The 16649-nt window shown below is 36.5% G+C and overlaps 1 long non-coding RNA gene across 1 annotated transcript; it reads right to left on the bottom strand.

Moving 5' to 3' along the window:
- Positions 1-3115: 3115 nt before the first annotated feature.
- Positions 3116-15091, bottom strand: LOC142027339 (uncharacterized). Its single transcript, XR_012649093.1, has 3 exons — positions 15058-15091; positions 10836-10951; positions 3116-3186 (listed from the first exon to the last, which is right to left on the bottom strand). It is a non-coding gene; the product is annotated as an uncharacterized LOC142027339 (long non-coding RNA).
- Between the last annotated feature and the right edge of the window lie 1558 nt (positions 15092-16649).

Genomic DNA, 16649 nt, shown 5'->3' on the forward strand with positions numbered 1-16649 from the left:
TTCCCCCAGAAGCAGGAGAATCAAGTTTAATTCACTTCCCTGCCTGAAGCAGTGTCCTAACCACAAAGCTACTGGGGACAACAATGGCATTGAGAAGCACCCAGCTGCTCAAAGCCACTGCTCCAAGTGTCTGTGTTTTTCAGTTCATCGTAACTAGATAAAAAAGTCTTTGGAGCAGATGCTGGATGCTGTTTTCCCTATGGCAGTGGATCACCGATCCATCCTTCACTTCTCTCTGTCCAGTCCAAAAAATCTTACATTTTCACAGATTCTGGCAAAGTGGTACATATTCAATCACTTGAGCAACTGTAAGAGAGCCTAAAGGACAGTGTTTCTTAAATGGAGCAAGAAATATCTGAATCTGTTGAGGCAGAGAGGAGGACTGAATCCATCTCCCAAGCTGGTGTGTAATGCTCTTACCTTCAGGTTGCTCTATAAAGACACACACAATCAGTACTTCTTTCTGCTTTATCTTGGGCAAAAGTGGCTGCCGCTGTTCCATTGTGTGAAACCTTCTCCTGTTCCTGTTAGGCAAACTTTGTGTATTGACACAGGCCGTTAAAGAATAAGGGAAGAATGTCTCATTTCTGGATCCCAAGAGAATTTTGGCTGTTGAGCTGCTCAGTGCCTACAGGGTTATAGGACATGCCCTGGCTTCTGGGCAATTTTCCTGGGGAAAACAGAACTTGTCAATGCCGCATTGAAGGCAGTTTTGGATAGTGTCTCTCAGTCCCCTTGACTGCAACTAATAATTTCAAAAGTGCCAGATCTCAGGCAAAGGCACTGAAACTCAACTACCTACACAGTTAAATTGTTTAGAACAATCCCCCGACATTGGATGCAGGCCAACTAGCACCTCCCTAATGATTTCTTTGTCCTAATGAACACCATTTGGGAGCTAGGATAAGCCAGTTTTAATGTGGCCACCCTGTTTTGGTAGGTAAGTTCAGTTTAATAATAATGAAGTAGACACTGCCATGCCCACTGGCCTCAGTGGCAGAGAACAGCTCTGGTGTTTTTAATTTATTACAGTAGAAAAATAGCCTGTGTAAGGGTAGAAAAATAGCCTGTGTAAGCCTTTTTATTTATAAAAGGTCAGAATAACATTTGAGATGATGATCTTAATAGAATTTACTTCCTGAATATATAGTACTTTGAAAATAGTTCAAATTCGAATGCTGAATAAATGTGAACACAAGTAATTTGACTTTTCTCCACCTAAGCAAGGTTAATTCTGTATCATGTGAAAAATAAAATAAATGCATTCAAAAACATTAAATAATTATTTATTACAATGTACAACCAAACAATATTGCAATAAAAGAATGGACACCTGGACAAGAAGAAAGGTGTAGTAAAGCATCCCTCAAGGATCTTCTGAACAGGAAAGTGTTAAAGGAAATTCATGGGGTTTTTAAACCAAAGGAGAATAAGTGTTATGTGACTCAGAGCTGAAAAGTAAAACAAACAATAAAAGAATCACAAACTTGTAAAGCCACACTAATTCTTCTGGAATGTAAGATAAAATACTGTGCTTATTATCTTGAAGAGGAGTGAGATTTTGTCATAGCCTTAGAAAGAAAACCTGAAAAAACATCTGCCACAGTTTCTACCAGTTTAAGAGATCCTCTTTTCTCACCATACAAATTACAGAAAAGACAATTCATCTCAGCAACATAGTATAAAATCAGAAAGGAAAATAAAATTAATTCTATTGGATGTTTCCTCCTCTAAAAAGTCACTAAAACTAGGTTCCCTCTCATCTGCCTCCAAAGCATAAAGAAAAAAAATGATGTACTTATGAGACCAAATCCATTAACAGATTTACTATGTCCTTTAGATATATGTATTATCTTGCAGATCTTCAAGATTTACACAACTGGAGAAGACTACAAAGACAACCATTTCCAATGTGTTTATTTCTACAGGTGAAATTTCTTCCACAAATTGTATTGTAACAACCTTTGCTCACAAATCTTTTACAGAGTGTACTGATGTTCATCTATTAGTAAACTTCAAGTACGTACTCAAGGACACCTATGGAAAGTTAATTTTATGTATGCAAAATAAGTGCTTTCTGTGGCAGGCTGATCCTCCACCTAAACCACCTGATTTCTGAAACTCAAAGAAAACAACTGCCTCTCACTCAGCTGCATTAAGTTAGGCTTTAGTTATAATGAGGTCTAAGTGCTTTAGTTGACTACACTGCAGGGTTAAAAGCTGTTATACTGTTGTACTGTGTCATATTGTATTTCATACCACTTCATAGCTATGTGACAGTTAACATAATGTGCTCTGCTGACTGCTGGGTGTTTTTTTAGGAGAAATGGGCTATCATGTTCACCCGTCTGATCAGGGAGGAAAAGCATATCATGTGACTTCGTCTTCAGCAGAAACAAGGACAGCTCTAGTTTCAAATAGTCATCATGAACTGATAACTTTCAGGCTAAAAGTAAGGATGATGCAGTGGATAATTTTGAATAAATGGATTTGAGGAAAAAAAAAAAAAAGAACAAGAAAAGAGAAACTGTTCACAAGCAACCCAGAGCAATAGGAAAAGTTTTGCTCTTAATTAACGATTTGTTAAATGATTCATTGCAACAGTGTCAAAGATGTGTATAAGCATTCTTACTTTCATGATAAATTTTTTTAAAAACATGGCATTTAAATAAAACACAATCTTTTGTAATTTACTCTTCTTAATTTCTGTACTATATAGTATTAAATATACTACTTAAAATAGCTACATCATAATGCTGTAAAATATCCTGTCCTTGAGAGCTCTAATTTTGAAAAAGTGATGTACAACCTGTAAAAGCAAATACTTGAACAACAGACATTATGAATTACTATAACATGATTATAACACACTGTAGGGCAGACAAATTCCTGCAAGGGTAACACAAACTGGTTGCATTTTAAAAGCTAGCTGTGAATGGCTTTAAAAATATATTTTGTGTTTAATGAGAATAATAATGCTTTCATATTTGCATTAAATTATCAGGATCTGATAGGAAATGCTGTAGCTGTAGCCAAAGACTGAATGATATTTCTTCTGGAAGGCCAGACACTTACCTTCTGCAGTCACTACAGAGCTTTTTAATTGCATCCAAACTGACATCTCTGTAGAAATTGAGCTTCACACATTCCAGACTGACCCAGCAAAAGCTGGCCAACAGGCACATCCTGAGACCCACAGACAAAAACCAAGTTCACCCTATATTCTTCCGGATATCTTCAAGAATACCTTCATGGCTTCTATAGGCACAGAGACCTACACATCACATCATTGTAAGTGCTGAGTTAGCTTTACTTTTGGAAAACCATAAATAAATATTAAATATAGAATAGTAATGTTGATGAAGTTTGAATTTCATTTTCCATGCTTTAGAAAAATCAAAGGAAAGAAAGGGAAATTATGTATAAGCTGGGAAAGGAAAAACCTCTGGAAATAATAGCAAGATTCATAAAAATTTTTAACTAAAGGGGAATCTTAATGTGTAAGTTTCAAGGTTAGGAAGAGGCACTTTGTCCATATGTCCAACTTAAACAGCCAGTTTTCCTCTTCTTTGTTGTGTCACTGCTACTTCCTAGACACTATAATTCAGCTGCCTCTGCTATTAAGTTATTAGACCATTTCTTGGCACAAATTTGGCCTGTTCTAACTAGCACTTTCCAAACAATTTCCAGGCAACTAGGATGGTTCAGATGCTGTTCCCAAAACAGGACGTGCATGCAGTCAGACTGCACAGACACGTGCTGTGCTATGTGGATTGGTTTCAGTATTCGGGAATACTCTCAGGCACACTCATTTATTTACTAGTACAGATCTAAGAGCTGTTGCTTTTCTCACAGGGCACTGGGGTGTCAATTAATTGTAAAGAAGAATTGTCAAGTGGCAGATTTCTGCAAAGTGATTTAAAAATATATAAATAAATCAAAGACTAGGGTAAAGGAAAGGAAGTCCCTCTTTCTTTACAGTTCCCATTTCCTTTAATGGCAAGCAGTGATATTTCTAACAACCGCTCTGTGGCAATTGTATGGGTTTAGTAACTGAACTTGAACCGGTCCATATAAATGCAAGATGATTTGCAGGTCCATCAAGAACCTTGCTAATACTTCAGCAGGGTCAGGTTTCTGTGCAGACAGCTTAAGCAGCAAGAAATAAAAAAAAAACAAAACCAACCAACCAACAAGCACAGACCAAAACTAATTAATATAAAGAGGCATATGTGACCATTCTTTGAACAAGCTATTCTTCCAGATGTTATTTCAAACTAATTAAATGCAAAATGAACCAGCTGTATCTGGTAAATTTAAAAATGAAATTTATTCCATTATATTTAAATAAGGATGGAAACAGAACTGTAATATGATTTTGGTTTTTGAAAGAGATTTGGATTTTATACAATAATTTAAAAAATAAGAGCAACTACTGTAATTCAAAACACAGCATCGAAGAACTTAGGAAACATAACTGGCAGCAAGAAATTTACTAGTCTGTCTCAGGTGTAACCTGCAGCTTGGAGTATAGTCATCATTCTCATTTGCAGGGGCAGGGGGCATGGCGGTGTAACTTTAATTGCTATTTTAACATGAATAAATACTGTACTACAAAACCTATGCATCATGCAGTAAGCTGTAAGAGCTTGTTTTCAATTAAGAATTTTATAATTAGTGCTCATTTTCAAAATACATAATTATATCTAAGTATTCAATTTTGTTCATTTATCACAACTCAAGGAATAAGATTATAAAGTGACAATATATCAGTTAATAACACAGTTAAAAGAAAATATCTCTGTTTTTCGGTAAACAGGTTGGAAAGTAATAATGTAAAGAATTTCACAGAAAACATAAATGTAAAATTGTAACTAACAGCAACTGAGAAATTAAAATCAATTCAGATGACTACATTCATTTGAATTCTTTCAATTGACAGAATGTGAATATTAATTGGGTGAATGCTGATGTAAATACTCTTGTGAATAAATTATCTCAGAAGGAAGCTCACTGACAGCAGCAGCATCTGATAAAGAAAAAATTGTTGTTTCCAGATCAATAAGGACACCTATGTGTTAAATCTTTAAAATCCACAAGTCTTACTCAGCTGACAAAATCCAGGTAAGGTGGTTTCATTGGCTGCCAAAGTGGGCAGCAGGGGCAACACTTGACTCTGGCTACATGACAGTTGCTGATAGCTAGCTCAAGGCTACATGTTCCTATTTTCTCTTGTTTGTGGAAAATAGGAAGATTTAAGTGTATACATTTTTGAAAGAGACCTTGTGTATTATTCTGCTGAGGGACATAAGCCTTTGACTGTATCGGTTAGGCTGCAGAGAACTGGGATACATTCTACGTCCTGCTATTTAATAAAAAAAAAGGCAGAAAGGATGTTTGGTCTTTGGAATCATTGTTCTTTATGCCTAAAAATCTAAAATGAAAAAGGAATCATACAAAAGCATAAGGCAGTCATCTGCAGTCAAAAAGCTACACATTTTTCAAATCTGCAGGACTACCACTTCTGATACGATAACACCACTGTAATTCAACACAATCATCCATGAGAAGTAATACTAACAGGGAAAACTGCAGGTCTCTGCCTTGTGTTTGGACTATAGCTTTAAAAAAAAAAGTATGTATTTCATTGAGTTCACTCTAATGAATGTTAACTTTAGAACAAATTGTAAGCATACTGCTGGCAACATGTGACACTTAGCATTCCTTAGTGATTTGTTCTTTACATTCAGAGGGAATAAAAGTAATTTTTTACTAAAAACTGATAGAAATCTTACCAAAAAGTGCAATGTATCTAAGAATCTGATTTACAGAAACAAATTCCAGCTACTTGTTCACAGCAGTACTGTTCATATAACTGAGAACAAGAACAAATGACAACAGATAGTGAGATACAGGTAAGAATTACAAACCTGGAAACTAAAGTGAGGCCATGAAAAAAAACCTATAGTGCATTGCTGAATAAGCAGGGCCACATAAAACAATTATAAAAAATAAAATTGAACAATATTAAGGATAACCCCCAGAAGACATTTATATTGAACTTCGTTAAGTCCAAATATGAACTATCATAGGCCCAACTGCAATAAAAATATTTTGAAATGTCCAAGTACTCCAAACATCACAGCAGTTTAAAGCTGGGAACTTCTGCCTTTGTGACTTTCACAGGAGAGTAAGAGGGCTGCAGGGAAGGTGAATGTGGAAGGGAAGGCCAACTCCCCCACATGGGTAGGGAAAGAAGAGAGTCAGCTTTCTCCAGTACCTGATGAAGTGATGGCACAGAAAGCTGGAACAGAGAGGAAAGCCAGGAGAAAGCTACAGCTTTCCAGTATTTGAGCCCTTGTCAAATGCAGTGCATTCTACCTTCTGTTCTAGGCATGTGGTCACGTCAAAATCCAGCTCCCAAAATTATATGCTATCTGCATGAGAAGATCACAGCTAAGCATCTCTTTTTTTGAAATCTCTTGAATGGTTAGAATTATTGCTTGATAAAATATAGGAAAATAACTTTTCTGCTATATTTAAAATACATAATAACATTTTCTTTCCTTCTCTCTAAATGTCAAACTAGAGCTGCCTATCCTTGCAAAAGAAATTGATGTAATTATTTTAGATTAGAGCATTGATGCAATCTAACTACTTTATAAGTGATACAGCATAAACAGAAACACCTTTTGTCTGATTCTTTCAAATGCAGAGAGCCTTCCTCAGAGTCACAAAAGTAGAAGGCAGTCACAGGCATGAAGGTCCCTTAAAATGATCCTGACAATTTATTACACGCAGCAAGCTAGGTGTAATTACAAAAAAAAAAACCAACCAACCAAACAAACAAACAAAAAAAAAAAAAACCAAACCACATGTAGCCAACACAAATGTACTTTAATTCATTTTCAGCACAGAAAAAAAGTACTAAGTTCAGGATCAACTGAAAAGTTCATGTTAAGTTGCATATAACTGGACAACAACAAACAAGTAAAATGGCTATACTTATAGCAATGAACTCTATTAAAGAAACATAAAAGGTAACAAGAATATATGTTACTATAGCTACCTACGAAACAAAGACTGGCATCTTAATATATTGTGATTCAGGATAGGAAATTGAAAATGTACTAAAAAGCCCTTCTGCTCTTTTACCTATTTTGCTCTCTGTATTTTAATTAGCAGGCACTTAGCCTCTTAAAAGATGGAATCATGATGAAAAGAGAGTATATTCATTATACAAGCCAGTAACTATTCTCTCAGCATGAAGCTCTGAAACCTGTGACACACATAAACTCCATCAGAGAAGATGAGCTTTTAAAATGTAAATAATTCTCTCATCAAAAATAAATTCAACTTGTTACAGTCAAAATACTAAGATCCACAACTGTAAATGGGTGGACTGATAATAAGTGTATGGCACTCCCTCTTTCTCTTCAAATCCATAAACAGAGCAGCTTTTTACTACTGAAAAATCGGAATCTAAAGTCCAGTGTGAGATACATGTTTTCAGTTGTTAAAAAAAATGGAGCTGCCTTGATGGTATAAATAATTATGTGCAAACAATTATTTTTCTAGACTTTCTATACCAGAATACAGTTGCAAGACAAAAGTCACACGGGGAAAGACATTTGCCTCAAAAAGACTAAGGAATTAGCTGTGGACCAGCCTGTGATGAAGTAATAGATAACATGAAACTACTGTTATGTAGGTGAAAAAAAAAACCTTGAAAAGCCATACCTGGAGACTATTTTCCTAGGGTTCAAAGTCACAGAATCATGGAAACATAGAATTGTTTGGGTTGGAAAAGACCTTCAAGATCATCGAGTCCAACCATCATCCATGCCCACTAAACCATGTCCTGAAGTGCCTTGTCTATGCGCTTTCTGAATACCTCCAGGGATGGTGACTTAACCACTTCCCTGGGCAGGCTATTCCCGTGTCTGACAAGCCTCTCAGTAAAGAAATTTTTCCTAATATCCAATCTAAACCTCCCCTGCTACAACTTGAGGCCATTTCTTCTCCTCCTATCACTAGTTACTTGATAGAAGAGACCAGTACCCACCTCACTACACCCCCCTTTCAGGTAGTTGTAGAGAGCGATAAGGTCTCCCCTCAGCCTCCTTTTCTCCAGACTAAACAACCCCAGTTCCCTCAGCCGCTCCTCATAAGACTTGTGCTCCAGCCCCCTCACCAACTTGGTTGCCCTTCCCTGGACACGCTCCAGCACCTCAATGTCTTTCCTGTAGTGAGGGGCCCAAAATTGAACACAGGACTCGAGGTGCGGCCTCACCAGTGCCAAATACAGGGGAACTCAAGATTTGTCATAGGTATATAACCATTCAGATTTTCACTGATAACCCTGCTAGAGTTAGGAATATTCTTACTAAACTTGTAGCTGAAACCTAGTTGAAGAGAGATGCAAGCAAGTGAAATAGCAGGCCTAGAGTTAAAAACATACTTGGAAAAATTGGAGAAAAAACAGGATATAAATTAGTGAGGACAAAATCTTCATTAATTAGATACCACACTTAGGCAGGTATGATTAACTGCACCAAGTGGTTGAGAAATAAGTGGCTAGATAGAAATTTTTCAGGAAAGCATCTGGAGACGTGTGAATCATCATCTGGGCACCAGCCAGCAAAAAAACAGACATCATACCAGATCTATACAGAGGAACACAGCCTCAGAGACACCTGATGTGACCTTCCACTGTGTTCGGCACTAATAAGGTCTCAATGGAAGAACGATGCCCAGTTTTTGCTACATGGGTTAGATGGAGAGATTTCTTAGGAGAATAACATGGATCATAGCCTGGGAAACATGACCCTATTCTAAGGGTCTGAAAAAACTAAATTTGTCGAGGAGAAGGGAACACGGAGCAAGGGTATAACAATATTCAGTATAACAATATTAGGTATAATAATATTCGGTATCAGAGGCTATTGTACAGACGTAGGGAATAACCTCTTGATCAGAAGGAAAATCTTTCTAGCAGTAAGGAATATATTGCCCTGGACATTAGAACATTACACAAGGAAGTTGGATGAGCTACATCGGGACCATCTATACCAGTGTCCTACCTCTGACTGGCCAAGAGCAGATGAGCAGGAAAGAGTGTAAGAACAGGTCACACACAGATGAGGTTTTCCCCTTAATACTTTCCCAGTTTGCAAGCATTTTGAGCCCTAAGCATGCTTAGGCTCCACCACTGAGGAGTTTTAAGAAGGGATTAAAAGACACATTCCTGGATATAATAATAATATTATTATTATACTTTCCATATAACACTACCTTAATATTAATTGAAATTTGAACTAATGGTATTCCAGTCATCACAGGTACATGTAGACAATAAATTCTGGATGAAAACTGTGAATGTTGTGCCTGAATGAGAATACAGGTTATGCTCACATACCTGACTATTTGAAATGCCACCTACATTTAGGTAATATAAAATGAACACGTGCATAGACAGTTGTTCTGAAAGACAATTTTTAAAAGAAAATGATAACGTGTTATGTGGATCATATACTGGTTACTGTCTTCTGGTTTCATGTTCACTAAACAATTAAGATTTGTCATTTTGTTCAAGAAGAAAATTATAAGATGTTTGTTTTTTCAATACTTTTGAGTATTTCTCTGGAAAAAAAATTGATTTAAATGTCACTATTAAAAAAACCACCACAATTAAATATATAATAGTTTTAATATGAAAATAAAACAGGACACAATGCTTTTAAGATTTCCAGGAAGATAATACTTCAGGTAGACAAAACTTCCTATTTTCCTGCTAGTATACATATAGATCAGAGGAATGAGAAAAAGATTATTGGAATCACTGCCTATAATCACTGGAAAAGAAATGAGATGTTTGTTGAATGTGTAAAATGTGTGTTTGTTACTGATTCATACTTAAAGAAAAAAACCAATGAATCAATGACCAGAGATTGCTGTGTGCTCTACGTGAGTCCTCCAGGGAATCTGGTGACCAGCCAGGGTTCATCCTTTCCTTTGATCAAATGATTGGCAAGGACAAAACCTTTCCTCTCTAATCATCTATTTTCTTAACAAGAAATAAATATCAGTCATTTTAGCCAAGAGTAACAGTTTGTTTAAACTGTCAGAAGTATTTTTCTCCCTTATAAGAAAAGTTTATTAGCCTCTGCTTTCATTTCTGGGATGAGATATTTGCACCTTATGGCAGGCTGTCACAGATAAAAGTCACGGACATTTGCTAACGCTCTTTACAAATATAGAAAACTTTTACATACCTAGATACATATGTAAAAATATTACAGGCAGGGGGGGATAGGAGGAAGAAGACCACAGAGAAAATCTCACTCACTGACAATTTTTCACTCAAAGAATAAGTCTGTGCATTTGAGGAACAAGAAGTCTAATTCCTAAGGCATCACCCCATGTATGTGCAGTTTTGCTATGCCAATAGTTTGTTCCAAAGAAAGGTAAAAAAGGGAATTAACCATTCAATTATCTGCAGATCTCTGCATAGCAAGTGCCTTTCCAACCTTCATAATTACAGCACTGATATATAATATTTGCCTTAACCAAGGATTTCTGATGTAATTCTTAGTTAGAGAAAGGTGTCAGTCGCAGTGTCTGATTAGTATATATCTATTCTTTAGTGAAGTACACTGTGTATTCTTTGCACTGAAGTTTATGCCACATAGACCATGTTTGAATGCCCATAATTAGCAAGGAAAGTTCTATGAAAGAAACAAAATAGTAAAATATTTCTTACCACAAAAAAAGATAGAAAATGAAAAAGAATACTAGTTACTTTCAGCATATTAAACCTCAGACAAGTGCCTTACCCTCTTTTGCCTGTTGCTGTAGAGCTCAGAGCAAGATAATGAAGCTGGTGACAGCTGCCTGCCAAAGCCCAAATTCCTGTATCAGTCACCCTTTACAGCCACAAATATCAAGATACCTGTAGATATCAAAACAACTGATTACTTCCAAAGTTTTGTCTGTTACAAGCACTACGTGATGAAATTAAGAAACGGTCATATTTTCAGAGTGATCTACATAGAATTACTGTATGTTTTAAATAAATATAGTAGTAAGACCATCACAGAAGTAAAGTTGATTACACTAAAATATATACACTATAGTAATACATATTAATTCCCACTTCTTCTTCTTATATTATGGCTTCAGTTTAAAAGAAATTTCTACAAAAACTGTTAATGAGAATGGTTTTCACTAGATCAACAAGGTGGTCTCTGTAGAAAGGAAAGTTTCTTATACTAAGATGCCTCCTCCATCTTGTCCTCAGGCTTTTATATGTACAGCTTTTGACAAGGAAAATGTAATGATTTTGAGAATATAAATTAGTTATATGCAACCAAGAGTTACAGTTAATGTTCTATAAACAAGTTGCTTCATTTGAATTCTAAATGTGAGATCCACTAGCTTTGCTTGAAATTCTCATGCCTAAGCAGCTCATGAATGTCGATCTTATAAGACAAAAACTCGGTGTTGAGTGTTCATTCATTAATTATGTCACCAAAGATGGATAATAAGCTTGGGAACCTTACAACTATGTCAAAACAGTATGGGATTTTAGTACACTAATTGACCAATTAAGAGCTAAAATGGCAGAATAGTTACTAAGGCATGTTTTGCATCAGAATATATATATTTTTTTTTAATATATATATATATATATCTCATATGCTAGAATATCAAATAACACCACAAAATCTTATTATTCTAAAGAGACTGCAAGAACATTTTCTTCCTGCTGGAGTCTACTATCATGTTCCCATTTGGAGGCTATAAACCCGAGCAGGATTTGTTTGCCTAAGAATTTCATGAGTGTGAGCATGCTAGGGGGCTGTTAGGAAAGTAATGCTGTATTCTCACTTTGATACCAATTTTCATGAGTAACTAGCAGGCTCAGCTAAAACAGTCAGTGACGTGGTTAATGAGCATGAAGAAGGAGAACTTTGATTATTGTCATCAGGCACCATCAAAATACCCAAGACAGGTGGACAGAAGCAGCCTCTGCTACCTCATCATTTTCTGTGGTTCCAATTACATAGAACCATGCAGAAAGATAAACAGAATTACAAGAAGTTACAGCTTCAGCGAACTCCAGATCTCGTAGTAGAAAAAGAAAGCTTAACTGAAATAGATGCTGTCACAGTATCTCACTCCTTAAATAAAAACTGTAACTGTTTTTTTATTTACATACATTTAAAAGGTGAGAAAAAATAATATTCTGTTATAAACAGTGAACTGCTCATCAGTATCTGTATAGAAAATAAATAATTACTTCTCTAGCAATTTAGTAATTCAAAATGTTGCACTCTTGCATTGTGATGGTCTGACAAATTCAATGTCTCAAACATCCGCTAAAGAACTTTGCTGGAGAAAACGGTCTCTGTAAAAATGCTGGAGTTTTGTGAAGTGACCAGAGGAGAGGGCCCCACGGAGGGTGGGAACGTGCTTCTCCAAAGCCCCAATTCCTTATCTTAAGTGACCAGGAGAAGGAACACAATTTATGCCTTCCTGGAGGAAGAAGGCCCCACAGGAGTTGGGACTGTGCATCTATCTTAAGTGGTCATGCCAGCAGGAAAAGAAAGGCAACTCCACAATGAACACCCCCCCAAAGCTCACTGACCGATTTCAGTGAACCCCAGGTGTGGGAACTGCGCATGTTGAGATCATCAGCCAACAGACTATAAAAGAAGGGAGAACAAGTCCTCAAGTGCGTGCCCTCCAGAACTGGATCTCTACACTGGCTGGACCAACGCTGGACCCAGGACTGGTGAAACCCTTCTCTTCTCTCTTTTGTTCTTTCTTTCTTTCTTTCTTTCATTCTTTCTTTCGTTCTTTCTTTCTTTCTTCCTCTCATTCTCTCTCTCCCTCTTTTCCTTCTCTCTTTTCCACAGTCCCTACACCTCATCCTTTTAAACACCAACCATTGACCAAGTCTGAGACTAAGAGTGGATCTAACCGCCCCTGAGCTCCTCTTTGAGGAGTCCAGAAAGCAAGGGGGTCTGCTCTGAACCTCGTGACTCACCAGGAGGGCTCTCCTTCTGACACAGTTTCATGTTCCTTTTTCCATTTCATTTTCCTATACTTCCCTCCTCTTCTCAAACAGCGGCTTAATGACATGTTGCAAGGTTCATATTAATAAGTTCGTGTGTACTTGGACAAAGTTAGCTAGGTTGAATAAGTGTTGATTGTTGTTTGAACTCCCCTGGTGTCGTTTCACCTTAATTCTGACAAAGGAAATCCACGAACCTGAGTCGCTCCAACTTTGGGACATGACATGCATAAAGCATCATGATTTCATCACGGAAATTTCTTTACAGAGTAATAACACAATGTTTTCATTGTTCATAACAAGATAAATATTTCCATAGAGGATCACTATCTTAGCCAGCTGAGATACACTCTGAAGGAAAATTGGTTTCCATCTTTCTCTAAATCAAAATTGCTGAAAATATTGGACATTTATGCAGATGCAACTGGTTTCTGCCAATAGGACATCATTCAAAAGATCCATGCTTTCATTCACTAGAACCAGGCAGACTGTTGGCTCAGGACTCACATACCACCACAATGACATCTACGGTAAAGAAACCACAGTCTCTGCTTTTGGAATACCAGCAAGACCCACATGATTTTTCAAATGGCTGAAATATTCAAATTTACAAGACTTATATATATGGACAAACATTTTTCTTTCAGCATTCAAATTTGTACCTGATCACTCATAAATAGGTGCTGAAGTCCACTAGGCTTTTATCTGTCATTTGTGAAAAGAAGCTGAAAACTAAATACTCCAGTTTAGGACACTGAGTCATAATAAAGTGGACAACAATATCTCTCACCTAAAATGCAGCACATAAAGGGGAAATGAAATGTAAACATATTCTTTAGGTATGGGCCTGAATGTACCTGCCTAAAATGTCCCTGCCAGAATATTCAATGGCCACTGAAAACAATAAAACCTAATGGCCATTCATGCTTGCACAACTTGTCCGTAGATAAACAGTGTACAGGTATCATCATACCCAACTTTAACATCAAAACATGCTTGGCATTGTAGTCCCTTAAGGTTACATGGTCCTTGCTCCTTGAAAAATTTCCTTTTTTTTCAAAAAAACAAATGATATGATAACAAAGTAAAATACTTAGTAGTAACAGTTAAGATTGGAGTTTACAACACATATTGATTCCATTAACACACATACATAACATGGCTGGATCCTCCCCTCACAAGCTTTGGCATGGTGACCAACCTGACTCAGAGGGCAGATCTTCCCAAACCACAACATCTTCATTGACCAAAGACCTCTAACAATGCACTCTCTGTTGCTAAAGCAAGAGCCATCACTATTTCCTCACCAGTTAAGCAAAATGCAGAACTGTATATTGATTTAAGCTACCAAAATAAGTAAAGGAATGGATAGTTATTTGCAACAAAAGACCTCATTGAAACAGGTTATTTTCTTACTAGCAAAATTTTCTCCATTTACAATTTATTTTATTTTATTAGTGTCTGTGTTTTGTCCATTATCACAGGAAGCATTCACATTCTCTCACTGAGGATGTCTTTCCACTTTCTACCCCAATTGTGGTTTTTTTTAAAGCTGTATGTAATGACTCCTACTGATATTCAGTGAGACCGGTTAACTTACTGTCTTTTCTATATAAGAAATTCAGTCTGCAGAAAACACTCTGCAACAAAGTGTAGTTTTTAGCTCATGAATGGTGGACACCATCACAATATTTTTAGGGTTCTCTGTGTTGTAAAATGCGTAGGCGACATTCTCATGCCATATATTATGCCATTTGTATAATATCATGCTCACAGGCCTATAGAGAAACAAGAAGTGCAGGCACTATCATGAGTCCTATGGATTACACAAAAAGCTGCAAGTGCATAGCAAATATCAAGATATAACATTACAAATATCAGCATGTGCATATAATGCAAATAATGTAGATATAAATCAAACTGCACTTGGTTGTTTTAAAACTAATTGAGGCAAAATGAAGAAATCAAAACTTCCTTACCACATGGAGCCCAGTTGCATTGAGTGCAGTTAGTTTTCTCAGATATTTCAAAATATGTGATGAACATGCATGGGTAATGCTCAGGACTCTACTAATGTTCAGTGTCTGCAGATCTGGACAGCCACTAGCCACGGAGCTTACACATTTGGTAGTTAGAGAATGACAGCCAAATACTTTTAGTTTTCTGAGTCTGGGGAGAAAAGAATGAAATTACAGAAATATTAAATCCAAGACTATTAATGCAAAAAGAAAAAAAAAAATCCAAAACATGTTTGAAATTGTTTCAATTTTCTTTTTCCTAAATAGACTGGACTTGACACATCAAAAAGTTTGCAAACACTGATAGAGAAGAACTGTTGGCTTCCTATTATCCAGTTCAGGTATAATGTGGGAAGAAACATGCAGAACAGAAAGTTCTAAAACAACCCCAGGGAAAGAAGCAGATAGTACAATATTAATCACTGTATCTGAATCTCCTTCTCTGGGGACCAGAGTGATGGAAACCTCTTCAGGATATCTAATTATATAAAATTTTCATCCTGATGGACCATAATTGTAGACATACAAACTGAAGATTTTGATGCATGAAAATGTGAACATAAATTTATCTGGATGCCACTTAATTTCTTACATAGCAACCCTCCACCCTCTGAACAGGCCTGAACAGGCCTTTAACCACAGTGTCCAGTATAACATAAGTCAGAATCTGGAAGGACTCAGGCCCTCTGCCAGGACTTACAGTACAGCAACACACAATCCATTAGAAAAGAGGAATGCAGTAGGAGAAATGAAAAAGATATTAAATGAGAAAGTTACATGGTTAGCCTTGGAAGCAGTAACAGATGTTGACATATATGCTCATTTAAGGACTACTTCATAGTCCATTAGCATGCTAATATCATGTAAACATAAATCTATTTAATAAAATCTATTTAGTTTTCAAAATAAAAATTACAGAAGCTTTAGAATTTCAGTCTTGAGCAGATGTGCAACTTGAATTCACCATCTTTCCTCAATGCCTTATAAGGTGCCTATAGTGATATGATAATATAGACATTAATCAGGGTTTAACACAGCTCTGAGTCAGAGACTAAGGAAACATTCCTTCTCTGTTTCTGCACTGTACTGTTATAAAATAGCATTGCACTGAGCACTTTTTTTTTCCCCTTAGACACTTTGGAGGATCACATCAATAAAATACTTGAATCCTCTGAAATGCAACTTAAACTGTATTTACAATTCCTCTGAGAGGTAAGTAAATAATATCATCTTGTATTAGTTTATTTTTACTTAAGAAAAGGTGACTTGCCAAAGGTCAGAGTATCTATAATAAAACTGAAGACAAAACACATTGCTTCAGTGTCAACTCTTTAATTGCTTCTCTAGCTATTGCTGAGCAACAGCAGCTACCAAAGATCTCACTTCCAGCTGAACTTGAACCTCGATCCTCATATGGATCAAAGTCCCTTGAAAATACGGAGTATGGTTAGTGACTAACTAGAATTATTCAGTAGACACCTTCTGTATACTGCAACAAACTAGACTGCAGCTTGAAACTGTTTGTCATCCCAAAGCAGCCCCACAGGACAAGG

The sequence above is a fragment of the Buteo buteo genome, chromosome Z (assembly GCF_964188355.1).
Source record: "Buteo buteo chromosome Z, bButBut1.hap1.1, whole genome shotgun sequence".
NCBI lineage: Eukaryota > Metazoa > Chordata > Aves > Accipitriformes > Accipitridae > Buteo > Buteo buteo.